This window comes from Protopterus annectens, chromosome 13.part0 (genome assembly GCF_019279795.1).
Source record: "Protopterus annectens isolate FY-2018-M chromosome 13.part0, PAN1.0, whole genome shotgun sequence".
In the NCBI taxonomy this organism is placed as follows: Eukaryota; Metazoa; Chordata; order Ceratodontiformes; family Protopteridae; genus Protopterus; species Protopterus annectens.
In genome coordinates this window covers 124,868,879-124,887,682 of record NC_056747.1, presented here as the reverse complement: position 1 = coordinate 124,887,682, position 18,804 = coordinate 124,868,879, and the positions used below count along the sequence as shown (strand labels likewise).

General features: G+C 40.8%; 1 protein-coding gene across 2 annotated transcripts in view; it reads left to right on the top strand.

Moving 5' to 3' along the window:
* Nucleotides 1–378: 378 nt before the first annotated feature.
* Nucleotides 379–18,804, top strand: part of TAX1BP3 (Tax1 binding protein 3) — a 395,888-nt gene continuing 377,462 nt past the window's right edge. Inside the window, exon 1 of one of the 2 annotated variants that reach the window (XM_044090707.1) lies at nucleotides 379–516. The gene's annotated coding sequence lies outside the window, so the exon portion shown is untranslated. Of the gene's footprint in view, nucleotides 579–18,804 lie in introns of both variants that reach the window. The other variant, XM_044090706.1, reaches the window with a different exon arrangement.

The window sequence follows — 18,804 nt, the reverse complement described above, 5'->3', positions numbered from 1 at the left end:
TTTCATCATACAACTCTGAACAATTCCAAAGACCGGTTTCCTTTCGTGAAATTTCGCCTATCTTGCACACTCCTGCAGAGAATGTTTAAGTTTCACAAATCACAAGCAACAAGTGAAAATAACAGAGAACAATCAACAGCAACAAGAATGCTGACATACCATATTAAATGAATGTTTGGCAACTGCTGAAATAACACACAAAACTGACGTAATGACAATTCCTACACACATGTCTAAAGTAATGTATGCAACGCATACACTAACATCAGTGGCCGCCCTTACTGACACTGAAATCTAACTTCATACTCAGTTTTTGTTTTGTTTCGGGACGATCCCAGACAACTCCAACAGTCCCAATATGGCGGCGGCGGTGACGTGCCCTATCCGGGGCGTTGCCACAGGTTACCCGTCTACTTCTGCAAGACTTCGCTTTACCATCGTGGAATAGCGGGCGTGGGAGGATAGTAGAGGAAGTACCTTTTAAGTAGTATCTCCTGTGCCAACCGTTAGAGTAAAGTAAGTGTTAAACAAGTATTTGTGACAGTCGCGCATCCAGTGTGAGTTCTCCCAGACTTATTGTAAGTGTACTTTTTGTTTTATTAGTCGATTGTGGCGGTTTTGAATAGACAGGTGTATCTGCTTTGAGTTTTGTTTTGTGGGTTTTCTAGCCCCCTTGATGCCTTCACTTGGGATGGCTACGTTGCTGGCTGTAGTTTTTGGATTTTATTTCGAGTTTGAATTCTGGTCTAGTGTTTTTTCGATATTATTTTTCCTTGGATGTTTGACCGGAAAGTGTTGCATATTAGTTGCATTTTAAGTAGGTGTCCCAAAAGTTAAAGGACTATAAAGCCATTTTGATTTAATTAACTAATTAATTAAATATTTGCTAGTGATAAATGAACAGATTTAAAATAAAATCACTTCTTATTGCCAGTGAATAACTAACTTAACTTTTAATGTTGAAAGCGGACCGTGACTTCTGTGAGTGATGTGATACCTATCTCTCAACTAACTATCCCTGATTTTCAGGGACGTCCCTGACTTTGACTGAAACCTACTAAAATTGTGACTGGAGAAAAGGTAGTGAATTGCACTTAAATAATGATAGTAATTAGAGTTACAGACCTATTTTATTTCAGAAAATGTATATTAATTCACATTTTCTTATTCTGTCAATGTTTCAAGTTGAAGTGTTCCTAATTAATTCTGGATTTGTTCCTGATTCTGATGAAATTTGTCCCTGATTGGTTGAGAGCTATGTCAACATCCCTGCCGTTGCTTTGTAACAAATCTGGACACTTAAAATTGTCAGATAATTGTAGTAGGTAAGAATGTTTTTAACAGCTGTAGTTCTGGACATGAACTATGTGACAGGAGTACAGTATTGTCTGGTTTGTAATAATCTGTGACATGGTATCCCGTTTAATTTCATCTGTGTTAACATATTAAATGGGCTGTCTGTAATGACACATTACAGTTGCTGTCCCTCTTAATATATACATGTTTTGGAATTTGTTATTATACACTTAACCAGAATGTCTTTTTAAAACTGTGCATTGGCTTGCTAGTTGGAGTAGTGGTAGGTAGCGACTCGATGTAAATACCCCAAAGTGCATAATCTAAGTATTTCCTAAACCAAAACATCGACATTGTGATCTCTGTCAATTGTATATTAAACAATTAAAACACTGTCAGGGGATGGGGGGGGGGTTCTTTCCCCTGTAAACCCACACAAACTCTACAATATAGAGAAGCACTGGATATGCTAAACTTTTAAGGATCCTGTTTAAACAGTTTCTTCTTGAATGTGAAATTTATTTGCAACAATAGCAAAATGCCCACCTTTTCTCTCCTGTTCTGAAAATGTATTGCAACATGTGTGCCTGTGGTATTTTTTTTTTCCAGAAAATGGGTATTGTTAAACAATTGCCATTTTTGCTTTGGCTTGTACTTCTGTTTTGTACGAAGTGTCACAATTCAGAATTGTTACATATGAAAACACTAAGGCTATGCTATTTGGAACACTGTGAAGGCTGGCCAAAACTCAGTGACCGGGCTGTTTACATTGTTAAATAAAGAACATTTAAACCGTCTAGCAATGTAAGCATTTAGGGATAAGGCTCTATCTATTTCTCATATTCTTTACCCCATCCAGAGAACTAAAACCAGTATCGGTAAAATAATTTCTTGGGCTAAAAAATCTCCCACTTTTAATGCGGGAAGTGAGTTCAGCTATTGGAAAAGGTGTCCTCTTCTCCTCTCTCCATTAGAATGTTTACTTCAGTTCTTCCAAAGGCATCAAAGTGGCAGCAGTCCAAACAACTTTAAAACAATTTAAGCATACTCCTTGACTCATAACCATCTCACCCTTCCATAAGAGAATGTCATCTTTCATTTTAATCAAACACAAATCAGTTCTGCTGATTGCCTCCCTAGTCTTTGAAATGATCAACCTAAATGCTTTCTCTTGTTTTGCTGGAAGGTTTAAAAATCACCCATTGCTACTTAATTACCCCACCCCCCATTTCTACCCATAACCTACAAATACCACTCTGTAAACTGCATTGCATAGACCATGCTTTTTCCCTCCAGCAATATAGGAACCACTCTCAAAGCACATTAAATCCATATTTTCCTAGCTTAAATAGTATGCAGAGTTAAAAAAAAAAAATACTGTTTAGCTGGACCAGTTACCTGAAGCACAAGCAATTTCATGACATTTTGCTGTCTTAGTTGGTTCATAGGTAAGTACTAGGCTGTCTGCCCGAAGGCATTTATAAGCCTAACCAGAACGTGTTTGCTTTCGCCGCCCCCTCCAGCACATCCTGTTTATTGTTGTGGTGAGGTTTAGATCCCTAGAGCGTGTGGCTCAATGGGATAAGGTTTTCTTTAGGTGGAGCATGTCCATCAGATCTGGGTTGGACATGGCCTTGTATGCCAGACAGAGATCACCTCTGAGCAGGCGGTATGCAACCAATTACAGCTGGAAGTTCTTCAGTCGAGCTGCATAGGGCATCTGTTTGAGGCCAGAGATCCTCTTGGTGAGGTACTTCTGTGGTCTTTCCAGCTGTTGCAGGTGTCTTGTAAGGTACATCCCAAATAGGGCGTTGTACTCTATGATGGTTCTGATGAGTAGAGGGGCACAATGACCTCTTTTGATCTGGATGCAAACCCTTTTGTGATTAGGTGGGCCACATAGAAAGATTTTCTAACCACTTTGGCAATGTGATAATCAAAGGAGAGATTATGGTCTACTTGGGTCCCCAGATCCCTTATTATGTTCCCTGTATTTAGGGGACTACCACCTATGTGGTAGTTTGTGGGTACTTTGTTATTTCCAAAAGGAATAACTATGCACTTTTTGGCATTTGGCCATGATTTTGTACACCAGGTATCCGTCTCGGTGAGACCCTTTTGGAGGATGTCCGTGTCAGCTGGTGAGTCAGTTATAGCCCCTAGTTTGCAGTCGTGTGAGAACTTGGTCAGCCATAGTCCTCCTGTGCTTGTCTGTACCTCCTGAGAAGTATATGCCGAACAGGAGGGGTCCTAGGACTGAACCCTGAGGAACGCCACTTGTAACCAGTTTAGAGTCAGACCTAGCTCCCGCAACTCTTACCATGTGGGTTCTGTCCGTGAGCCAGTTGGCAACCCATCTCGTGACGTAGGGGTTTATGTTCATGCTGGTGAGCTTGTCTATAATACCTGAGTGGGGAATGGTGTTGAAGGCTTTTGCAAGGTCTAGGTGGGCTGTGTGGACCACCTTTCCCTCATCTATAGCCTTAGTAACTGTCTCGAAGAAGTCCACCATGTTTAGGAGGCATGATCTGCCCTTAAAGCCGAACTGGGTAGGGTCCAGTGTTTGGAGGTTTCTAATGGTCTCTGTTAATGAGATCCATGATGATGCGCTCATAGCTTTGCAGACTATGCTAGTCAGGCTTATAGGGCGATAGTTCCCGGGGTCCGTTGTGGCTCCACCTTTGTGGAGTGGAATAACTGTTGCTGTGCGTCACTCTTTGGGCACATAGCCTGTAGAGAGGCTGGGTTTAAACAGCGTGTTTAGGTGAGGGGTTAGTTCATCTTTGAGCTTGTGTAGGACGCAGCCTGGGACACTGTCCGGTCCCATTGATGCTGTGTTTTTGGCTTTGGAGAGGGCTGTTTTAACCTGAGTGTCTGATTTCAGGGGGACTACATTCTTCTGGTATAGTTATTTGGGGTTGAGAGGGGGGTGAAGTTTGCACTGAACCTGTCTGCCAGGATGTTGGCTATATCGGTCGTTTCAGTGTATTTTGTGACATTCTGCACTAACTCCAAGCAGACCTGAGAATTGCCACTTAGATTCTTGACATAGTTAATGAATGCCTCGTAGTTCTCTTTGGAGTCCATGGCAATTTTTCTTTCGAAGCTAGCCGTGGACGATTTTATGAGGGAACGTAATTTCTTGCCGATACTGATCAGGGATGTCTTCCCTTTTTGGGATTTTACTCTCTCCTGTACTAGTTTCCTTCTTCTATTGTATAGCTTGTTTTATGGCAGGGGTCCACCAGACTGGTTTCCATTTCTTGGAGGAGTGATTCTTGGTTTTGTTTGGGATAGCACGATCCATGCATTCTTGTAGGTGCCTGTAGAGTGCATTAGTAAAGGATTTTGCAGCTTGGACAGCGTTACCCTTTAGCATAGGGGCTTTGAAACTTCCCACCTCGGGCTTAAGTAACGTGAAGTTTGCTTTTGAAAAGTTTTTCACAGTAGTTTCTTTGACTGGGGGTGGTGGCGGAATGTGGATATCCAGAGTGATTAGTTTATGGGGTGGTGGCGGGATGTGGATATCCAGATTGATTAGTTTATGGTCCGATCTAACCAGTGAGAGGTTGACCTCCGGTGTGGAACACTGGTCGCCCATGTTGGTGATGACCAGGTCCAGTATGTTGTCACCTGTGGTAGGGGTGTTGACAGTTGATCCAGGGCGTTTGAGTTTATAAATTCTAGGAAATGTTTGGGCAAGGGAGTTTGTACTTGAGTAGTTCTCCCAGTTAATGTTTGGGTAATTGAAATCACCCAATATCAGGGTGTTTGATAGGGCCTTTGTTTCCCAGTGTTTCCAGGAATGCAGAGTGGGGGTCCTGGGACATGGTGGGTTATCTGTAGCAAGCTATAATTTGAATAGCAGTTTTGCCCATTGTTAGTTGCACGTGGATGATCTCTGAAGCATTGTGCTGTGCCACTAACCTGGAGGTGTGGGTATCCTTGATGAGTATGGATAACTCCCCCCGCCTTTTAGGTTCATAGGTAGGTACTAGGCTATCGGCCCTGGGGCCTATACAAGCCCAGCCAGAAAGGTACCCTGGCTTTTGCTACCCTAGAAAATTATTTTCCTGTGCCACTGTCGAGCAGAGCTACAGAGGTGATCCCTGTAGTGAATTTCCTATTTCCTATCCAATCAAGATTTTTCTTGAAGAGTGCTAATGAGGAGCTTTGTTTGATATAGATAGATAGTTTATTCCAGAGTATGGGAAGTCTCTGGGACAGGAATCTATCCCTCCGGCACGTTCTGTTTATTGTGGTGACAAGGTTTAGGTTCCTATAGCGTGTAGCTCGGAGGGATTGGGATTTCTTTAAGTGGAGCATGTCCATCAGCTCTGGGTTTGACATAGCTTTGTATGTTAGGCAGAGATCACCTCTGAGGAGGCGATATGCGACGGAGTAAAGCTGGAGTTTTTTGAGACTGTCTGCGTAGGGCATCTGTTTGTGGATGGTAATCCTCTTTGTGAGGTATTTCTGCGGCCTTTCCAGTTGTTGTAGATGTCTTGTGAGGTACATGCCAAAAGGGGGCTTTGTACTCTACTCATCACTCATTAGACCCATTATAGAGAGGAACAATGACCTTTTTTTTTTTTTTTTTTTTTGTGATGAGGTGTGCCATGTAGAAGGATTTCCTGACTACTGTGGCGATGTGATTATCAAAGGAGAGACTACTGTCCACCTGTGTCCCAAGGTCTCATCACATTTTCGGTGTTAAGTATACTACTGCCTATGTGGTAGTTCATGGGTACAGAGTTTTTACCAAAGGAGATGACCATGCACTTATTGGCATTGAGCTTGAGGCCATGGCTTTGACACCAGCCATCTGTCTCAGTGAGGCCCTTTTGTAGGATGTCCACATCGTTAGGAGTTTCGATTATGGCTCCTAGTTTGCAGTCATCTGCGAACTTCATTCGCCAAAGACCTTATGTGTTAGCCTATACTTCAGAGAAGTAGATACCAAACAGGAGGGGACCCAGGAATGAACCCTGTGGTACTCCACTTGTCACTGGTCTGAAGTCAGATTTGGAGTCTGCTACTTTCACAGTGTGGGTTCTGTCAGTGAGCCAGTCAGTGAGCCAGTTGGCAGCCCATCTTGTAACATAGGGATTTATACCAAGTTTAGTGAGGTTTTTCTATAATTCCAGAGTGGGGGATGGTGTCGAAAGCCTTGGCAAGATCTAGATAGGCTGTGTGAACCACCTTACCCTTGTCTACGGCTTTGGTGACTGTACGGCTTTGGTGACTGTACGGCTTTGGTGACTGTTTCAAAGAAGTCTATCAGGTTTAGGAGACATGATCTGCCTTTTACAAACCTGAACTGGGTGGGATCCAGAGTTTGGAGATTACCAATGTCTTTGTTTATAAGTTCATGATGATACGTTCCATGGCCTTGCAGACCAGGCTAGTCAGGCTAATGGGGCGGTAGTTCCCGGGGTCCGTGGTGGCTCCCTACTTGTGGAGTGGGATAACTGTTGCTGTGCGCCATTCAGCAGGCATAAAGCCTGAGGTGAGGCTATGATTGAATATGTTACTTAGGTGGGGTGCCAGTTTGTTCTGTAGTTCATGTAGAACGCAGCCTGGGATGTTGTCTGGTCCCATGGATGCTGTGTTCTTGGCTTTGGAGAGTGTGGCTTTTACCTGTGCAGCCGTGATTACAGGAACTTTGCATTCTTCCGGTATAGAGATGGGCTCTTTAGGGGTGAGATGGGGGTAAAGTTTCTGCCAGGATGTTGGCAATATCAGTTGGGTCTGTATATTTAGTGCCATTGTGCTGTAACTCTGAGCAGATCTGAGTGTTGCCATTGAGATTCTTGACATAGCTATAGAATGCTTTGTGGGTGTCTTTTTAGAATCGGTGGCGATTTTATTTTCGTAACTAGCTTTGGAGGATTTTATCAGGGATCGCAGCTTTTTACTGAGGCTGACCAGGGAGCTCCTCCACTCGTGGGATTTTACACTCTCTTGCAACAGTTTCTTTCTTCTGTTGTACAGTTTGTTTATGGCGGGGGACCATCAGATTGGCTTCCTTTTTTTTGGGATAGCACGACCCATGCACTCATGTAAGTAGCACGACCCATGCACTCATGTAAGTGCTTATAAAGTGCAATTGTGTAGGATTCACTAGTCATAACTGTATTGTCCATCTGCATGGGTGTCATGAAGTTCACCACTTCTGTCTTAAGCATGAAGTTGGCTTTGGAGAAATTTTTTACCATGGTTTCCTTAATGGGGGTGGAGGCAGGATGTGGATATCTAGGGTAATTAGCTTATGGTCGGATCGGACCAATGAGGCGTTGACTTCAGGTGTGTGTCACTCATATTGGTAATGACTAGATCTAGGATATTGGTCTCCAAAGAATTAACTTGAAAACAGAGTTACCACAGAGTTCCAATAAGTGCTCCACCACCACTATATTGTACTGCCACTGATTCCGTTGTGAGTCCAAACAACTAGTTGCAGAACAATTTTCAATGTCCACTGAAAAATACTGTCACTAATTCCGACTTAGCCAACCACTGTTGTCAAAACGTTTCAATTGTTCGTCCTAAGCAGCACGCCAGCCACAAATGTTAATATAACTAATTTATTAATCTTTAACACTCAAATTGCTAAAAAAAACTGCTGTTTGTTGAAAACAACAGTGAAACAAACAGAAACTTAAAGCGTTAAAATAAAAAATGCAATAAAAACATTGGCGATGATAAAGCTAACTTTGTACAAGCTTTGTACTAACTGGTTAAGCGCTTTCACCCAAAGTTTATGGGCTTCTTCAGACAAACAGCAGTTTTTTTATCCTCACACCGGAATCGGTGGCAGTACAATATAATGGTGTTAGAGCACTTATTGGAACTCTGTGGTAATTCTGTTTTCAAGTTGGATCTAGGATATTGTTGCCTCTGGTGGGGGTGTGGATAAGTTGATCCAGGGCATTGGAGTTTATGAATTCCAGAAAGCGTTTTGTATTTCGGTCCGGGTTTTGTGGCCAAAATGTATGGTATGAGTTGTAGCCTGGTAGTGCTGGGGTGCTCTCTGGAGCCTTTTGCCAGGTTTCTGTTACTGCACATATATCAACTTTCTCCATATTGAGGAGTGCCTCAAGTGCGTGCATTTTGAGGTTTAGACTTCTGGCATTGAGTAGCATTACCCTCAGTTTTTTGTTACTTATGCTATTTACGGCGGTGGGTTTGTCTTTTGAGCCTTGCCTAAAAAAGGCATTATGAGGTTGGCAAGAGCCTTGGCTAGTATTCGAAAGCCTAAGGGTGACATATGCAAGCAGTCTCTAGCGAAGCAGTGTGGCTTGTCGAGCATGTCATCCCAGGCTGACAGACACTGGATCCCCTTTGACACCAGAAGCTTAGCCAGTTGTTGAAATTGATAATTTTTTCTCTATACCGTGGTATCCTTCTTGGTGAGGGCAGGATGCTACTCGGGGTCAGGGTCATACTGGCCTAGGCTACGTGATCAGAGAGCTCCTTCATGTTTCTTTTCATGTAGTCCAGGGAGGTGTGGCTCAAGTCATTCACACCAACATGGACAATGACAGTCATATTTATGTACTTATTCTGGAGTGACCAGAGTGCTTGTGTTAGCTGCCTGTCTGGTGCCAGGATCCGCCACATAACAGTAACCTTCTCCTTGTTCAGCCTAGTGAGTGGGACGTCAGTGTGCCTGACTGAGTCACCTATTACTAGTGTGTTGGGTGTTATTTTGCCTTGAGGGCTGTGATTGTGTGGCACACTGGTTTTGTGAAGTGTGTGTTTCATGGTTTGTGTTGGAGGGTGGAGGTTGCTTGGATGTCTGCTTTGGAGGTCTCTGTTGCTTCTGCAGATTTTTATTTAGAGTCTCCGAGTATGTTTTCATGTATTTGTGTGTTTTTTTTTGCTGGTGCTGGTTTCATAGGTCTTTGTGAGACTGGTGGTGTGATGCAAGTAATTCCCTTCTCCTCTTGATTGCCTGGTCCAGTCTTGGGTTGAGAGAGCTTAGCCTCCAGTTTGGCTGTATAATTGCATCTCTCGCATGTATTGGTGTTGGGTGGAAGGAGTAGAGGGTTGTCTGTGTACGAGGCAATTGTAACATTGCCTCAAAATGCCGAGATTCACCAGTTGGACTGGAGAGTACACCTGAAACTGCCCTTTGGACATGCCTGGATGGGTACAGTGAACTGTTTTACTGATTGGCTGGGTAAGGTCGAATAGAGAGCCTGGTCCTTGAATAGTATGGGGGGGGGTGTCTATTGCTAAGGTTTATTAGTGCTTGCTATGAGTTTTGAGCAAGTGCCGGTATGAGAAGTGAGAAAGTTTGTCTAATTCCAAGGGAAAAATTGAAGAGTAGACTTTGTGGAGATGGGAATAGTTATACCCAGCTAATCGGCGCTGCCCAGCATGCAGAACCGTGCAAATGCAGGTTTTACAGCAGGGAAATGAAAGAGAGAAATTACACCAAAATGGCCAATAAACTACTAATTTCTGGCCTGAAACCACTCCTCCAGGGACAGATAGGCTGCTCAAAGCTCCCTCTTTCACAATGAACAGAGAAACTTCCTTCTATCCAAGTAAGGTATGGGCAAACGCAGAAACTTGTAACACAGCCCTGAATTCAGCACTAACCTGAAAACTGGTCTATACAAGCTTAGAAAAGCAGGAAAACAAGTATTTTTTTTTTTGTTTTTTACAGAAAATAAAGCAGATACAATCAAAAAACACCTTTAAATGCACAGAAATTGCTATCACACTTGAGTGTGTAGCCTACAACAGTTAAACAGGTAATTTAAACACAAAAACGACTGTTTAAAGTGCAGGCAGTAAAATAAGTACAATATGTAGCTGAAACAAGCTTTTTAAATCACAGAAACTCTAGAAAATTAACGTTTTGGGCGGAATTAGCTAAAGGCAGCAAGAAAATGCAGAAATTTGATACTTGACTCCAAAGTCTCTCTCTTGTCTCTCTGCTGCTGTAGAACTCTGTGGGGCACCAGGCAGGAGCTTGCTGAGCTGTATACTAGCACAAAAACCTTGCAAATGCAGGTTTTACAGCAGGGAAATGAAAGAGAAATTAGCCCAAAATGACCAATAAACTACTAATTTCTGGGCTGAAACCAAAGGCCCTTATGGCAGTGGAGCCTTTCATCATCTTTCATGCGGACAGGATGTCCCTCAGGACCAACCCCTCTCATGCCCAAGGTATCCGGTGTGGCCCTTAATCAGTCCATTCATCTGCCAACCTTCTTTCATAATTCACAGAACAAAGGGGAATGGATACTGCAATCCTTAAATTTGCACAGACAACTTAGATTCTACTTGGACAGGACTAAACCTCAAAGGAAATCTGAACAACTGCTGGTGGCATTTGCTGCAGGAGCAGAGGGGAAGGCTATTTCAAAGCAAACTGTTTCTAAATGGATAGGCCATTGCATTCATTTCTGCTGTAAGCGCCATGGAAAACCTATTCCACAGGGGATCAGACCCCCACTCTACCAGGGCTGCTTCTACCTCTACAGCCTTTCTCAGAGGCGTCCCTACCGGGGACATCCTAGAAGCTGCTACCGGGAGTTATGTACATACTTTCACCAAGTATTACCATCTGCCAATTTTCTCTAAATCCAGAGCTGACTTTGCCACTGCAGTCTTGCAGGGCCTTCTTGCTGGTCCTAATGGTATCTGAATTCCTCCTCCCATCCTTAGCTTTGGGAATCTACCCAAATGTGATGACTGCAACAGTGAAACACTAAGAACGTAGTACAGTTGTGTACACTTACCATAAATGTAGATGTTCGAGTGTATTCACTGTTTCAGTCCTTGTTACCCTCCTTCCAGCCCCCTTACTACTTTTGGCTATACCTCTACTCTCCTTTACTATGCTTAAAAGCTTTTTGGTGTATTTGCTGTTTTGTTGGAGGTATACCTTGTATATTTATAGATTTAATTGCTTCCAATTAGGGGGGCACCTGACATCTGGGGCAAGACAAACTGACGTAATGGTGTTGGCTGCATATTTTATACCCCTGATGACCTGACGTCACTGAAGAAGAGACAGCAACCGACGCAGGACTCCAGACTTTGTTAATCAGGCCAACTGAGGGCTACTGCAAGTTGTTACCATAAATGTAGATGTTCGAGTGTATTCACTGTTGCAGTCATCACATTTGAGTTAAGTGTACATAACTGTACTTTTCCCTCCCTCCAGCCCCCTGTTTTCTTTCTCTCTCTAAACTCACTATGCCTTTTACACTCCCCCCTTTCAGGGGTATTGGTCTTTACTTTTAGGTGGTGTCTTCTTCCACCATAATTTGGCTCCCTATTGGGGGGCTCCTGACATTTGGGGCAAGAAAAACTGATGTAATGGTGTTGGCTGCCTGTTTTTAGACCCCTGATGTCAGCCTGGAGCGACAGTAACCGACGCAGAAATACTAAGTCTCTGGTATTCAGGCTGACTGATGGCTACCTGCAGGCAGATAACCCAAGTGTGATGACTGCAACAGTGAGTACACTCTAACATCTACATTATGGCAAGTGTACACAACTGTACTTTTTTATGGCAGTATTTGAAGTCTTCATAAGTTAGGACTGTACTCATGTTTGTTGGTTGGTTACTCAATGTTTGTAAATTCTTGAAGGATATTAGTGTAATAAGTGTCTATATTACGTCTGCAAAAACCCCTTTCAGTGAATGTCTCTTCGCCAAATGATAACCAGTGAAATTCAACTCCCATGAACAGCCATTTCAGCGAATTTTTTCCTAGGGGGAAAAAACGCTTAACCATCATCGGAAATTTGCCCTCTTCCCCATTGCAGTGTGATCTTGGAGTTGGTATATTTAGGGGGGGTGAAGCCCCCACTTTGAAGGGTTTTGAATTTTGCCTGGTTTTAGGTTGGCCCTAGAGAAAAATTAGCTGGAATGGCCATTTTGAGAGAGTTAGATTTCACTGGTTATTGTTCGTTGAACAGTCATTCCCTGAAAGGGGTTTTTGCGGATGTAATATAGACCCTTGTCAAGATTGTTGTAGCTTGCTATTGGGCTCCATGGTTGAATATCTTGAAAGAGATGGGGCAGTATTCACTTAATATTGGGGGAGGTATTCTATTAATGGCGCAATTTAATATCATTGTGATAGTAAGGCTCATGGTGTAATGAATCCCTGGTCAGGGGTTTGGTCTGGTTAGTTCCAAAATTAGCTTTATTAGACGTTTGTGTGCTAGATATTAAGTCGGTAGTGGTGGTGTAGCAGTTAGCGTTGTCACCTCACAGTAAGAGATTCTCCTGTTAAATTCTCTACTGAAGCACCTTCTGTGCGGAGTCCGCATGTCCTCCCTGCGGTCGAGGTGAGTTTTAAAGATATGTAGGTAGCTGTATGTGTGCCTTCTGTGAAGATTGGGCACTGGGCTGGCAACTTGACACTGTAAAAACACCACTGCTAATCAGTCTGTGGACGGGTGATCCGCTGTGGCTAACCCTAATCGGGAAAAGCCAAAATACATTGCTTGCTTTTTGGTGTGCTAGCCATTAACTCTATAGTCTGGATGTAGTGGAGGTAGATTTAAACTGAAATCTCCTAGGCACAATTTAAAATGAATTGTCTTAAGTTTTGTTATGAAACACCATGACAATGTGCAAGATTTTTTTTTCTTCAGTGGAATGCTTGTTACTAGTCTATCATGGTCTTGATTGGGAATGGATTGGAGGGAGCTGTTTATTTATATTTAATCTTTGTAAAGAAATTGGTTCCATCTTTGGCTGTTGAAAATGTAGTTGTAATCACGAAATATATCTGAAAAGGGGGTGTGTACTGATTTTAATCCAGGATTCTGTTATTGCAGTAACTTCTGAGGAGAAGTCCATTTGTTTTAATTTATTAATTTTCTCTGCATTAATTAGGTCACACCTTATTGAAAACTGGGAAGATGTTTGATTTATACTCTGTACTTGTGGAGGAAATTTACCTTGAAAGAGTAGACTGGCAATCATTGGTGCACATTTGAATTACGTGTTTGGCCATTTTTTTAGAAGGAAGAATTCTTGTTTTGGGGGCAAATATGAGCATTTCTGTAGGTATTTACTGTTGCACAGTGGATTTGCGTTATAATTTGGGAATTGTTCAGATGATTTTGTTTTTGTTTGGTAGCTGCTCGTATTGGAAGGAGATAATGCTTTTTAAACACCTTTATTGAATTATCACTTGTGACGTAGGCAATATACAAAAGTATCCAAACTGTATTAAATTAACATTAACAAACCTTCATGTATATTATGTCATATAACCTAAGCAACATTTCATAAATTATTCAATTCCTGCCCCCCCGTTTGATTTAAACAAGGAATATCTTTGCTTATGTCGTAAGTGATGGTTTAATAATTATACATTTTATGTAAATGAAAATAAACCACACTGACACAATCCTAGTTGCAAGCATTATACATCACTTATCTACCCAGTTATTTTACATCAAATATTACGTAGCTCATTTACGTCCTGCCTTCTTTTAAACCTCATTCCTCCCCTGTGTGTATTGTTCCCACAAGACCATTTTTTTTCCTATGTAGTTTGCTCCTACCCTTTTCTAAAGATCTCAATTCTAGTTGTTTTTTTCTCCGTTACTATGTTCTTCACTACTTCTAATAATTGGCCATTTTTTAGAAGGAAGTTAGATTTTTATTTCCATTTTCTTTTGCTTTTTTGGCAGCCACCATAATTGGACACATCAAGCCTTTACCATGTCTAGGCAATTATGATTCTGTATCGTACAGTTCACATAAATCCTCTCCTCCTTAGTTACACCAATCCTCCTACCCAGCATCTCTGATGGTGTATCCCTCAGGGAATCCCTAAAGTCTGCCAACTCACCACATTCCCAGAAAATATGTTCCCAAGTACCTCTTTCATCCCTGTTGCACCTCTAACATTTGCTGTCTACCTGAGGAAAATGTTTCTGTAGTCTGCTTGGAGTATAAAGATATCTATGTAAACATTTCCAAGCAAAACTCCTAAATCTTCTTGATTTTGTTGCATATTTGGAAGATGTACATATCCTCTTATTGTTCCTTTGTGAATTGCTTATCCCGTCTCCCTCCCCAATCTTTTCTAACCTCGTCTGATAGAGTCTTGGTTATCATAAAATATTTTATGTGCTGCATTAATTATCCATTTTTCATGGCAACTTCTGTTTTAGAGTCTTCTACAAACTCTACCAGTGCTGGTCTTTCATTTAGGATCCCCCCATTTTTCTGTCTGCCTTCCCTTTCAAGGATTGATATCAGAGTATAGGCAATCTCTAATCTGCAGCCAAATTTTCTCCAATAAATTCCAGCCCCCTTTTGCCTATTGGCTATATCCCTAATTACAGTCACCCCTATTAGCAGAATCTCCTTTCTGTGTTCCCGTGTTGGGTTAGTTCTTAGAATACTTTCTGCTCCTTTATGGATAATAATATTCTGTATTAAAGGCTCTCCTTAAGGGCTTGCATCAAAAATTCCAGTCTCTTCTTGAGCCCCCCCTCCCTGTTTCAACATCCATCCCTTTCCACTTTGAATTATAGTTTTCTGCTTGTGCTGGACCAGAATCTGAAGGGGATAATGCTGGTCGAGTAACAGTTTTCTGTAAGTTGGGCCTAGAGGTTTTGTGGGGATAGTTTTATTGAGAAGAACTAGTGAAGCAAACTAACAAAAATAGAGGTGGTGGCATATAGCAAGTTGAAGGCTAATGAGATCTCCTTTGCAGATAGGGTAAGCAGTAACAATGCATTAGTTGCTTTGAGAGTTTTGTAATGGATGTGTTGTGATAGTGGTTTATTGGTGTTTGCTCTGAAGGAAAACTAGTGGCATGTAGAATGGTAAATGTTTTTGATATGTTTACATAAAGGTTGTGAAATGTGTTCAAAACATTAAGTATATGGGTGATCATATATCCGTGATGTAGGAGGACAACTGTTGTAGTTTTGGCAAGTGACAGTTGATGTAAGTGAAATGAATGCTCAAAGGTGTAGACAGACCAAATTTGTAGATTGAAGCACATGGTCTGCTCAAGGAGAGAGAGGAGGCCTTGTTTTAAATATTATAGTAAAGTGGCATCTGATTATTGGGCATTAACAAAAAAGGGGGAGGGATACATAAATGAAGTCACACACTGTGGTGTGGACAGAGTGGCTGGGAATGAGGGATAGAAGTGAACTAGGTCCGCCATTGTTTTGGGGGATAAATAGATTGTTGATCATAGTGTAGGTGGGGCAGCTGGCAATGACGTGGGAGTGAAATGGAGCAGTCGTGTTGTAGCATAATAGCCAGTCACCATGCACAGCACTGAGGGCCAAGGACAAATTGGCTGAGTAAAAGTAAGTGTGTTCATCAGTGGTAGAGGTTATATTGCACAAGTGAAACATAACCGAATAATGGTTTGTGAAAGAAATAAGAGACAGTAAGTTGAAACCCAGTGTGATCAGCAAATGTCATAAAATCCTCCAGATGACGGAGACTTCCAAGATGGCTGCACATTGAGTAACAGCTTGTTTCTAGTTCTTCCAGTGTGACAACGGAAACTCAGCAGAGAAGGCAGTAGACTTGTGTTTATGGTAAAGTTCAGTAACTGGCTGGTAAGTGCACTGCCTGGATGCCAGGAATAAAGAAATACAGAAAACCTGGAAAAAAAATTTACTACAAAATATGAGGAAGAAATACTGACTGGGGAAAGTTCTGCAGCTGTTCAGCAAAAAGAAATGCAAACTTTAGACATGACTTCCAAGATACAAGACAACTGCTTACAGACCTGGTTAAAATAAACAAAACACTGATGGATTATATCAAAAACAAACAAAAGGCTGGAAAAAGGGAAGAAGCTTTGAACAGATATTCAGCCGAGATGATAAAGCTGCAAGAATCAGAGGTCAAAATGAAGAAAAGGCTGACTGAACATAAAACTGCTCAGGAAGAGATGTTTCAAAAAATAATAGAATTATGGGGGGCGTGGCCAAGATGAGCACAGAGTAGCAGCTTTTCTTATCAGCTCTGCCTTTACAGAACTTTGACAGGAAATATTGATATAAACTTCCCTAATAAGTTTTTTTTATTTCAATTAATTCTTTAAAATATATATTAGGGTAGTATATAAAAATTTTCAAGTAGATTTTAAGTTTTCCTGTCAGTTACACATGGAAGTACTACAGTAAAAGAACAGGATGAGCTTCATTAACTCATCAAGAGACCACCATCAAAAAATAACTGCAGTCATTACTAGCTACTATTCAAGAACTTAAGTGTCAAAATAGACAAAATGGATATAAAAATTGACAATTTCAAAGAAAAGTGTTCTTACCAAATGGACAGTCTACATGAAGATTTATTGCAACAAAGGAAGCAGATTTCAGGAATGGAAACTGCATTAAGTGATATGGATAACAGAATTCAGGAGAGTGAACATAATGTTGAGTTCCTTTTAAAGCAAAATTCTCTTCAGACAAAGGTTGATTGAGAACGGGTCCCGTAGGAATAATGTGAGAATTTTTGGCTTACCGGATAACATAAAGGGAAATTAATATTTTTTCTATATTATCTTCCTGGTTGCCTGAAGTACTTGAACTGCCGGAGGCTCTTTCATATGGTCTTGAAAGAGCCTATGGATCAATGGTGACATCTAAAGACACCCAAGAGCAATTATACTAAATCTGTTATCGTAAAGTTCCCATCGACCCATGATAAGGAAATGGTACTAAAGACGGCGTGGGCAAAATCCCCAATCAAACTGAAGGAATATATTATACGCTTTGATAATGACTATTATTCAGTATTATCAAAAAGGAAAATTTTCTTGCCTTTAGTCAGAGAACTAAAAAAAAATTAGCTTTTTCCTGCAAGACTGAAAATATTTTATCAAGATGGTTTTAAAAGTTTTGATGACATAGACAATGCAATAACTTGTATAAAGTCTAATAACTTACTGGAAAAAGTAGATGAAATGGAGTGGGCCAGTCCTAGTCTTAAAAGAAATGCTGAGAACAACACTTGGAAAACATTTGACCCTAAAAAAAAAATCAAAAGATGAATCATAACAAGTACATATTTGCACTTGATTCACTCAAGTTGGGGAAATGAAACTGGACATCCAGGTGAGCTTTTGGTATTATATTTAATATAATGTAAATTGGTTAACTAAATAGTTGTTTATTCTTTGTAGAATAGTTGTTTGTTGGGATTTTTTTTTTCATTTGTACTATTTGTTTAAGATTAATTATCTTAATGTTTATTGGATTGATTCCCATGGATGCAGTGATTCTTCTGTTTCTAATATCTATGCTTCCTGATGTCTTGTAGTAGTGCTTATCATTAGGGGGAGTATTTGTTTACCTTGATTTTGGTTCTTATAGTGGTTGGAAAACTTTAGTTATAATTGCTGTAATTGCTGTATTTGTATTTTAGTTGATTTATGGTTAATTGTTTGATAAAGGAATTTTGTATGATAGCCCAATGTATAGTTGCAGAATTGCTGTGCTAGTGATGGTACTTCAGCCACACGTCACTCATATCCCAGGTCAGGATTAATGGTATGGCTTCGTTGTTTTTTCCGAGTTGGTGTGTTTAATTGGAGGCTCTGGTTTGGTGCTTTAGCACTGTAGAGGTGTGGTGTTTTGTGTTAATTGTATGTTTTGGTGCCTGTGTGCTTTGGTCGGAGATTAACCGGAGAGTGTGATGGATAGTGTGGTGAAGCTTTGTTTGATAGCTGTCATTGCTTCGTGTTGTGTATGTAAGGTGTTCCCCCCCCCCCCTTCTCTCTCTGTATAGAGGGAGTCTCGAGACATTGCCTTGTATGTAGTTTAGTAATGTTTTACTTACTATTTCCCGCCGGAACTTTGAAAGCTTTATCTTCATGATGAGCTCGAGACTGTGGTATCCATCGTGGCTGGAAAGCTCGGAGCTTTCTTAAAACGTCATCATGAAGGCGTCAGAAGTAAACATCTTCAGATCCTCACCGGGAAGCTACTAAATCAAATCCGTTTCCTCATAGCATACGGAATGAAGATATAACTAGATTATATAATGTCTTACAATAAATTGAAAGTAGTAATCTCTTAAATAGGGATTATACTACGCATGTAGCCTAAATACCTTTTCTGATCATCATAGGTATTCTTGAGCCTTATGTATTTATATACGAATAGTATTCTCATAAAATATTTGCTTTATGTATGACAAGGGTGCCGATATCTTGATGAGAAATACTAGTTGTGATTTGTGCATTTTTGGAAGATTTAATAACGCTACAAGCTGTTTATGTGTGTGTTACATGAATATTTTCTCAGCAAGTCAATAATTATAAAAAATGTACATGAAGCATTTAACAAAATGTTAAATGTATAGATGTATATAACAGGTTATCTCAGTTATTTTATGACTGCATTTCTGTAATAGGCTGATAGGGATGTACCACATAGGTAGCAATAATATTGCAAGGGCAGGTGCATTAAAACTAGTTAGATCTGTTTATCATTAGAAAATGTGAAATTTTCATCTTTTGTTTTGTTAAT